Genomic DNA, 8,810 nt, shown 5'->3' with positions numbered 1-8,810 from the left:
CCCATGATTCTCGAGGAGCTACATGACAAAGATGCACGGATTGGGGCATTGGAGGAGCAGAACACCACTATCCTTTCGGAGAATGCCACTATCCGTTCGGAGAATGCCACTATCCTTGCTGAGTTGGCATCCCAGAAGAAGTTCAACACCGAGATTATGCAGAAGCTAGATCGTTTGATGTCTTCGAGTTCTTCTTAGTTTATTTCGGCTTTATAAAACTTTCGGAATGTTTTTTTTTTCTATTTCGGTTTGTATGAATTTTAAACTTTATGAATGTTTTTTTCCTATTTCGGTTTTTATGAATTTAAATTTTATAATATTATTAGTTTTAAATTTCCAATTTTTTAAATTTATTAATATCAAAAAATATATAAAAATGCAAAATTAATTTGTAAAAAAAAAAGGGTATATACCGACGGACAACGGTCGTCGGAATATACCGACGGACATATATCCGTCGGAATTTACCGACAAACCCATTTCCGTCGGAATATACCGACGAACGTGGTTCGTCGGTATATTCCGACGACCGATGTCCGTCGGTAAATTCCGACGCCTACAGTTCGTCGGAATAAACCGAGGAACCACGTTCGTCGGAATTGTAGTTTTCCGATGAACTCCGGTCTTCTGTAGCCGCATCGTAATATCGTCGGAAGTTCGTCAGAATGACGTTTCTTGGTATTCGTCAGAAAGTCGTCGGAATTTCTGACGAAATTCCGACGAACGTTTTTTTTCCGACGAAACGATACCGACGGACGGGTTCGTCGGAATTTCGTCGGAATAGACCGATTCCGACGAATTACCGACGATTTCGGCCATCAGAATCCCCCTGTTTTCTTGTAGTGAGTGTCACCATTCAAGTTTTTTGAAAAACTAAAATCTACAGCAAAATCAAAAACCAAAAACTAGAAACTAAAATCTAAAATCCAAAATCTAAAAACCAAAAACTAAAATCCAAAAACCATTCAAACAATCATCACCATAGTACAACGAGAGGACTATAAATAAATAAATAAAAAGGCTTCACTGATGTTGGGGAGGGCTAGTATTCTGAAATTCTTTAAAAACAAAGAGTAATTACCCAGATGCTTTCATTGAGAGTTGAACTCAAGACCTCCCGCTTACTAAACAGGTGCTCTAACCAACTGAGCTATGAAAGCTTTGCATTGTAGCCATTTTACAACTAAATAGATTCACCTCAATTTGACTGATAAATTTAAATATCACCTAACCTTCGTGGTTTTACAATTATGGAAGAAACTGTTATAAGAGAAAAAGAGAAATTGGTGTGTCTTATTCCATGAGTAATGAGTCTTTTATATAGGATTACAATAGTTTGTGGACAAAGCCACTTGGAGAACAAGTAAAGCTTGGAGAACAAGTATATTTAAGACTTGCCATAATGGCATAATATTCATAACACTTCCCCTTGATGTCCATTATGCGCGTAAGATGCTGCCTCGTTAAAAACCTCACCAGGAAAACCCAATAGGAAAAACCATGGTTAAAGGAAAAAGAGTGCAGCGTGCAATGACTTCCCCTCATGTGTACATACGTCGAGATCTTTGAGACAACGTAGTTCAATAAGATGAGTGAGCTTCTTGAAAGTAGCAGGGGTAGCGTCTTGGTGAATGAAACAGCCAAATATTTACTCGAACGAACTTGTAGGAAACGAACTTCGCCATTCTTCAGTATTGCATGAGTCTTCATGATCTGACCATTTCTTGGATTCTTTTTATCTCCAAAACTTTAGAACAATGATAGATTTTCATCTCCCAAATTGTAACATTCTCTTTGGGTGTCTATCTTTTGTGAGTTCTTTGTTGCCTCGTTAAAACCTTGTCATGGAAAAACCCAGTGGGATAAAAGTCATGATGAGGGAAAAGAGTACAACCACACATATTTCACATTTCTTCTCCGGAAAGCAATATCTTCAGGATATGCATTCCAATCAGAGAAATCTCCTTTTGAAATTGAGAATATTGTAATACTCTTTCCATTAGAGTATTCAAGGTCTGTAGATTTCTGGTCCACAATTCTTATTTGATATAGACAATATTTTCTTGGTCTATTTGGACTTCAAACCAAAATTCTTACATACAATCGTCTAGACATTCGTCTCGTACATACGAATAACTCATTCGTAACTATGAAAGTTACTATTATGACTTTCTTTCTTGTCATATGAAATTACATCTTTTGGTTATGAAAAAGATTAGTAATTTGCTCAATAACACTTTAAATATGGTACTTCAAGACCAAACATATATGAGCATCTTAAATAAAATCCTTCAAAGATCTTTATGATAACATCTAATTTTGGATCTCTGATTTGGAATACATAAAGACAATATTGTATTGTCAAGAGCTTTCTTCCAAAATATAATTTTCTATAACTCTTCGGGAGTTTTTGATTATATTCAAATCAATGATTCTATTGATCTATAATCTCTTGATAAATATAAAGATATATTGATTAACTTCAAATATTTCATACATCACATAAACATATTTCGATCGAATATGATTTTGATATCATCAATACTTTAGGGATTCTATCTTTTAGGGATTCTATCTCTTAGGGACTATCAGTTTCCAGTGGGTTGTATAATTCAAGTTCTTCCTTTATTGTCAGACTAATAAGAAACATAAAAGTAGTTGCACCTACCACATAAGACTATGTCTCTTCACAATCAATTGCATATTGATCTTTCTTTGGTGCAACGACTCATTTCTATCCCATTTGTTTTACACCTTCTAGTGTATGGACTACTGGTCCAAATATCTCTCTCTTTCGCAAGAGTTTTTATCTTTGTCTATTGCTTCTTTTTGATTTGGCCAATCATCTCTTTGTGTACACTTTTCAACAGACTTTGTTTCATGATCTTCTTTCTCATTCATCATATCAACTGCTACTTTTTTAGTCATAAATATTATCGACGTCGATTTGCTTATCGGTTCCATTTTGTTTCATACATGACATAAGTTATTGAGATCTCTTCATTGTCTCAGGTACCTGAATTTCTTTCAGTCATGTTTAATGTCTCTTCTGGAGATTATTCAAAACTCTATTGCCTCGTTTTGACCATTATCAATATATGCTCCTTTTCATATACGAGGATTCTTATCTTAGGAACCAACATGTCTACCACGATGTAGGCGTGACTAGCAGTTTGATATTGTTCTTCTAGAACATATATTCTTATTGGAGCATTTACAGCTGGTATATGTGACTTGATCACTATATTTATTTGGGTCAACAAATGAGTCTGGCAAGTGCTTTACTAAGCACTATAATTGAATTATCTTTTGGACTTCTATTTGACAATTTCTTTAGTCCGAGGATCAATGATAACTCATATCAACTTATTTTCTCCAGCTTTTTATCAGTGATTAATTGTTGGCTTGATGCGAATTAGTTTTGCTCAAAATGTTTAACACTTATCCAGTGATTTTTCTAATAGTCGTCAAAGACTTTAAGAAGTGGATTCACCGGTATTATAAAGATGCATAGTGGGTGATCAGTCCACTAACATCTTCTTTATTCATGCCAATAACTTCATTTGGCTGGTAAAAACCATATTACCATTTTATCTTATGAGCAAACAACATATGTGAAATCATTCGCAAGAATCTTCTTGTTCTTCAATGAATATTCACATAAATATTTATGTATCTTTTCGCATCATTATTGAACCAAAATGGTCTAACTAGTTCATGCCACATATTTTGTAAACTTCTGGTTTACTATATATTTATCTTCATTACACTAATCTTTGTGTAGTACAATATATAAGAGGCTATAGATACTTTTTCTAAAATACTTATACTGCCTTGATAAATATTTATGATTTGAAATGTATATAGCATTTCTTTTGCTTATTGTCTCAACATAAGTGTCTCAAAATTCGAGAGATTTACTTTGAGAATGATTCATCAAACTTAGTTTTAGTGCAAACATAATCTTATGGATGTTTCACTTATCATAAAATGTGAGCTTCTTTAACTCTTTCCCTCGAGATGATAATACTACAGGTTTATCAATCTCGAATGAATCTCATTTTTTGAATCAACAACATACCATACATGGGTTATGTATTCTTTCTTAGATCCTTCTAAATTTTTTTGAGACTTATAAGAATACAATACCTTAAGAACTTTAAATTGCATTCCTAGAGAATTTAAATTGCATTCTATGTGCAATAATACTATTTACTCTTTTGGAGCATTCATATATCCTCTTCTTGAACACTCTAAGCTTTCTATTAGCTTGTATTGTACTCACAAAAATTTTCTTTCATATTTTGATGAATGAATCATATCTATTCTTTATTACCATGTTTATTTTCTCAACTTCAAGTGAGAATATAAGTTCTATAAAGAAACTATTTGGATCTTGACCTTATCCATATTCACGTCTACAACCATTTTTATGTCCACTTTCTTGACCAATACTATTTATGTTGATTTTCTTTCTCGATATAAAATGTCATATTCTCTTCAGGAAAATGACCATAATCAACTAGACGTGATTTATCATCTAACATCGATAACTCATTAAATTTTATCAGTCTCAAGGAGACAAGATATAAGTATAATCTTCTTTAATTTCTTTTCTCAATCATGTGTCTGCTAGACAACATTACTTGTGAAAAATAATATTTTTCAATATAGATGCATCATTAAAAATTTCTTCGAAAAATTTTGCTTTTAAACTTAACATCCAACATAGTTGAACTTTATTTACAGACTTCATGTCTTGTAATCTTTAGATGCATAAATATAATGAGCTATAGATAATCACATTCTGATGATAATATCTTTCTTTGGATTGTTTTCCAAAACTTATACATATTTTAAAATCAAGCCTTAAACTTAAAACCTCCATATATAAAATGGTAATGAAATATGATCTTCATACCAACTTTTATGCAAATTACTTTATCTAATCATACTTTACTCAACCTTGTATATAAAGCATCGAAAATAAGAAAATACTTATCTTTTATGGGTTCCAACTTTTCATGTTTCTCGACATCTCACATGGTATCTTCACTTTTACAAAGATTAAATAATCCTGAAATACTTAAAATTTGCTCATATAAATATGGCTATTATTCAACATTAAACATTAATATCAGAATAATCAAATCCATGGTTAGCTTTTAAGAAACATTAGTACTAAACATACCATGACACGGTTATATATGCATATCAAAACACACCCCAAATCTTACCTGCTATACATATGAAATAGTCAAATGTATTGTGCATTAAACCAGTGTAATCGATATGAATCAAGTAACAACAACCAAATAAAAATCTTAAGCTGGCCACGTGAAAAAAAGAGCTAATGGAACAATATGAATAATTAAATTATAATTGCTGCAGAGATTCATGTTGTATGCCATGTCAAGTTAAATATATATAATGGCTGTAACTTGCAAATATGACATAAGAAATCTCCGTAATAAATATGTATGCTTTGAAATATAATGGAGAACGAACCTATATGCACTTAATCCACAATAAGCATCAAACAAACTATAGCAAATTTATACGAACCATAACCATGTCACTGATAATAAATATGAAAGAAACTTAGCTTTATCAAACAGAGATGATGTCGGTTAGAGACCTTAAGGTAGATCTAGGGTTTCACGCCTCAACTGAAACTTCGCTTGGTTGGTAGTGGACACAAGGAATTCAGGAACAATCACACTAGAGATCAATCAAACCAGTTGCTTGTTGTCTTGTAAGCTTCTTATTAAAACGCCTCTTTTGTAAACACATAACCCTGAATTATTTAAACCTTTGCTCATGAAACATGGCTATATAATACTCAACATTAGACAAACAAAAATAAGTTCCAAATTCATATATATCAAATATAAAGATTACAATGAAACCAATGATATAAATAAATCATGTGTTTGTTAAGGATTGATACGATATTCTTATGATTCAAAGTCAAAGATATTAATTAAAGCACACGAACGTGAACACTAAACAAGTATTCCTACTAAATCATATGAACATGAATCAACTAACTTATGATTGAAATATAAATAATACTTAGCTTAAAAACGGAGACTTCGGCTCTGTATCAAAGTCGGAGACGTCGGAATACAGAACAATGTCAATTGGTTTTGACTACGTAATTAGGTTTTCGGTTTTGCTCAGTGGCTAGGGTTTCGTGCTGATAACAATAGCTTGTGGACAAAGCCACTTGGAGAACAAGTAAAGCTTAGAGAATAAGTATATTTAAGACTTGTCATAATGGCATCACCATAATATTCATAACAGAAACTACAATTCAAAACCCACAAAATGTTTTAGGTTTAGAAGTAATATTATTAATTAACATATGTTAGTTTGGATTCAGCAAAAAAAAAAAAATATATATATATATATATATATATATATATATATATATATACCAACATATGTTGATGATGTTTTAGTCTCGGTGTGAATCTCAAAAACAACTCACAATAAAAATTCTTTAAACTAATATTTATAGGATTATAATATTTTTTAATTCATATAGTTATTAATTTACATTTTAAATTCAGATATTTTAAAATATATTTTTATCTAAAATAAAATAGCTATTTTCACAGTAATCTGACTGAATGTTATAAAATTGACTTGCCTATTGTTCTTACTAGGGATTGTTATCCGCGCCAAGGCGCAGAGTTTTTGCATTTCAATCTCTCTTTGCCTCTTGCTTACTAATCTAGCATTCAGTTTTTCATTGTATTTTATCTTCACCCTCTCCTTTTATCTTGTTTACATTTGTTTTCACGTTCTGTCGTTTGATTTGTCTTAGTTTTTTCTTGTGTAATAACTTAACCCTGCTCATTCTTCTTTCATTCTTTATTGATTGATATTTTTATCTCGCTTAGCTCTGTGTTACCACTAATTTGCTCGAATCATTCTGTTTCGTATTTTTTTCATATTCATTAACCATTGTCTCCAATCTCTTTAAATCCTAAAAATCCTTCGTGTTCTTTTGTTTATTAGATCACATATTAAATATTGTTAAAATTGTTGATTTATTCTAATAAATTCTTACGTTTATAACTAAGATGATATTGATAAAAGACTGATAATAATTTAGTTGAAATTAAAATCTAAAATAGAAGTTATTAAACTTGCAATCTTTTTTTGTCATCCAAGATAGCTTTAGTCAAATCAATTATAGTGATTTAGAAAACCTATAAGCTATTTCAATCCCAAACAACCAAAAAACAGGCGCATTTGTTATTGACGCTGCGACGAGTTTCCTTTACTATAAACATAATTGCTTGTCACAACTGTTAATAAACTCAAATGTGTTTACAAAAGCTACCCATATAAGAGATTCATACTCATTTCTCTTTCTCTAGTCATCTCCTATGTTAGTAGCTATCATAATACAATCATCATACAAATGATATATCTCTTGGTTCCATATAGAACATGCAAAAGGACTGTTTTCTGCAGACTCCATAATCACTGAGTATTATAAATATCAAACTCTGTCAATGGTCTATTTATATGTTGAGGAAAGGTCTCGAAATGTAGCTTCCAAATAATGATTTCCAGGTCAACACATTGCATGTTAACCTCCATAATGGGATCAGCGGATCTGCAGATAACGCTACATGTCGAGTCGAACGCAGCTACACATATGTTCCCTGCTTGTGCTTTTCATTCACAATCTACAATTCTCCCAATAACCAGAATCAATGTTAAATGAGGTAAAAGTTTTAGAGTCACAACAGACTTTGTATAGTCAAGCCCAATAAAAAGCACCCAATGTAACATCCCCACTTGCCTATTTGTGCAGAAAATGACTTGATCATTATATAGTAGCACCGAGAAGTTAGATGGAGAATGAGGTATGAATGCAAAGTAGACAAAACAGTTAAAATTTTACTGATTATGGGAAATATAAGAAATCAATTCTCTTGAAATGGCGTATAACTATCCAATAGCGTGACAGAAGTACTTGTTCCTGTTCTCACCAAACTTCCAATTCTAAATGTATATATAAATATTTGTTAGCTAAAATAATCCATCCAACATAATAGGAAAAAGAAACCAACGAAATTGTAAAGTTAACCATCAGCTGAGATGCTTTTGCTGTCCTGACACATTGCAAGCTTAGTGATTTCACTGTCAAAAGCAACAAACTCAGCAGTCATATACATCCGAGACATTTATTTACAAACGGTTCCTAACACAGAAAAAGCATATTATTATGTTACGGATGATAAGTTTGATGCATAAATACAGTTTATAATTTTTTTCAACGGAACATTTGTGCCTACTGAATTACCTTACAACACCCACTGCATTGTGATTTTGGCATGTTAAAGCGGAGAATCAACATTGGAGCTTGCGTTAGCATTTGGAACATGAAATATAGCACCATCAATTTCAAGTGTTAATTCCATTGACAATAACTGTGCAAAAGAACTCTGCTAGTAAGGTAATCGTGATTAGTAATTCTTTACATCTTAGTGCCGTGCAACTTCAAAACGATAGACACTTACAATCGACAGCTCTCAAAGATGGACCGCAAACCATCTAATGATATGCTTACCTCGTCGTATAAGTAATCCATGTCACTTCCCTCCCACGGGTAACGTTGCTGGTGCAGATCAATTGCCTCCACCTCTTCCTCATCATTAGGATGCTCTGCAATACACCCTCTGTAAGGTTCAAATTTATGTCGCTAGAATTATCAGAGAAAGAAATATAAAGTACCCTCCAAATCTTCTGGAGCATCGACATTTTCTTAGAATCGACATTTTCTTTAT

At 32.2% G+C, this 8,810-nt stretch overlaps 1 non-coding gene across 1 annotated transcript; it reads right to left on the bottom strand.

Moving 5' to 3' along the window:
* Positions 1 to 1,086: 1,086 nt before the first annotated feature.
* TRNAT-AGU lies at positions 1,087 to 1,160 on the bottom strand. Its single transcript has one exon. It is a non-coding gene; the product is annotated as a tRNA-Thr (tRNA).
* Positions 1,161 to 8,810: the final 7,650 nt, after the last annotated feature.

The sequence above is a fragment of the Brassica napus genome, chromosome C9, assembly GCF_020379485.1.
Source record: "Brassica napus cultivar Da-Ae chromosome C9, Da-Ae, whole genome shotgun sequence".
Lineage (NCBI taxonomy): Eukaryota > Viridiplantae > Streptophyta > Magnoliopsida > Brassicales > Brassicaceae > Brassica > Brassica napus.
Note: the sequence above shows the minus strand (reverse complement) of the source record. Positions and strands in the feature narration are given on the sequence as shown.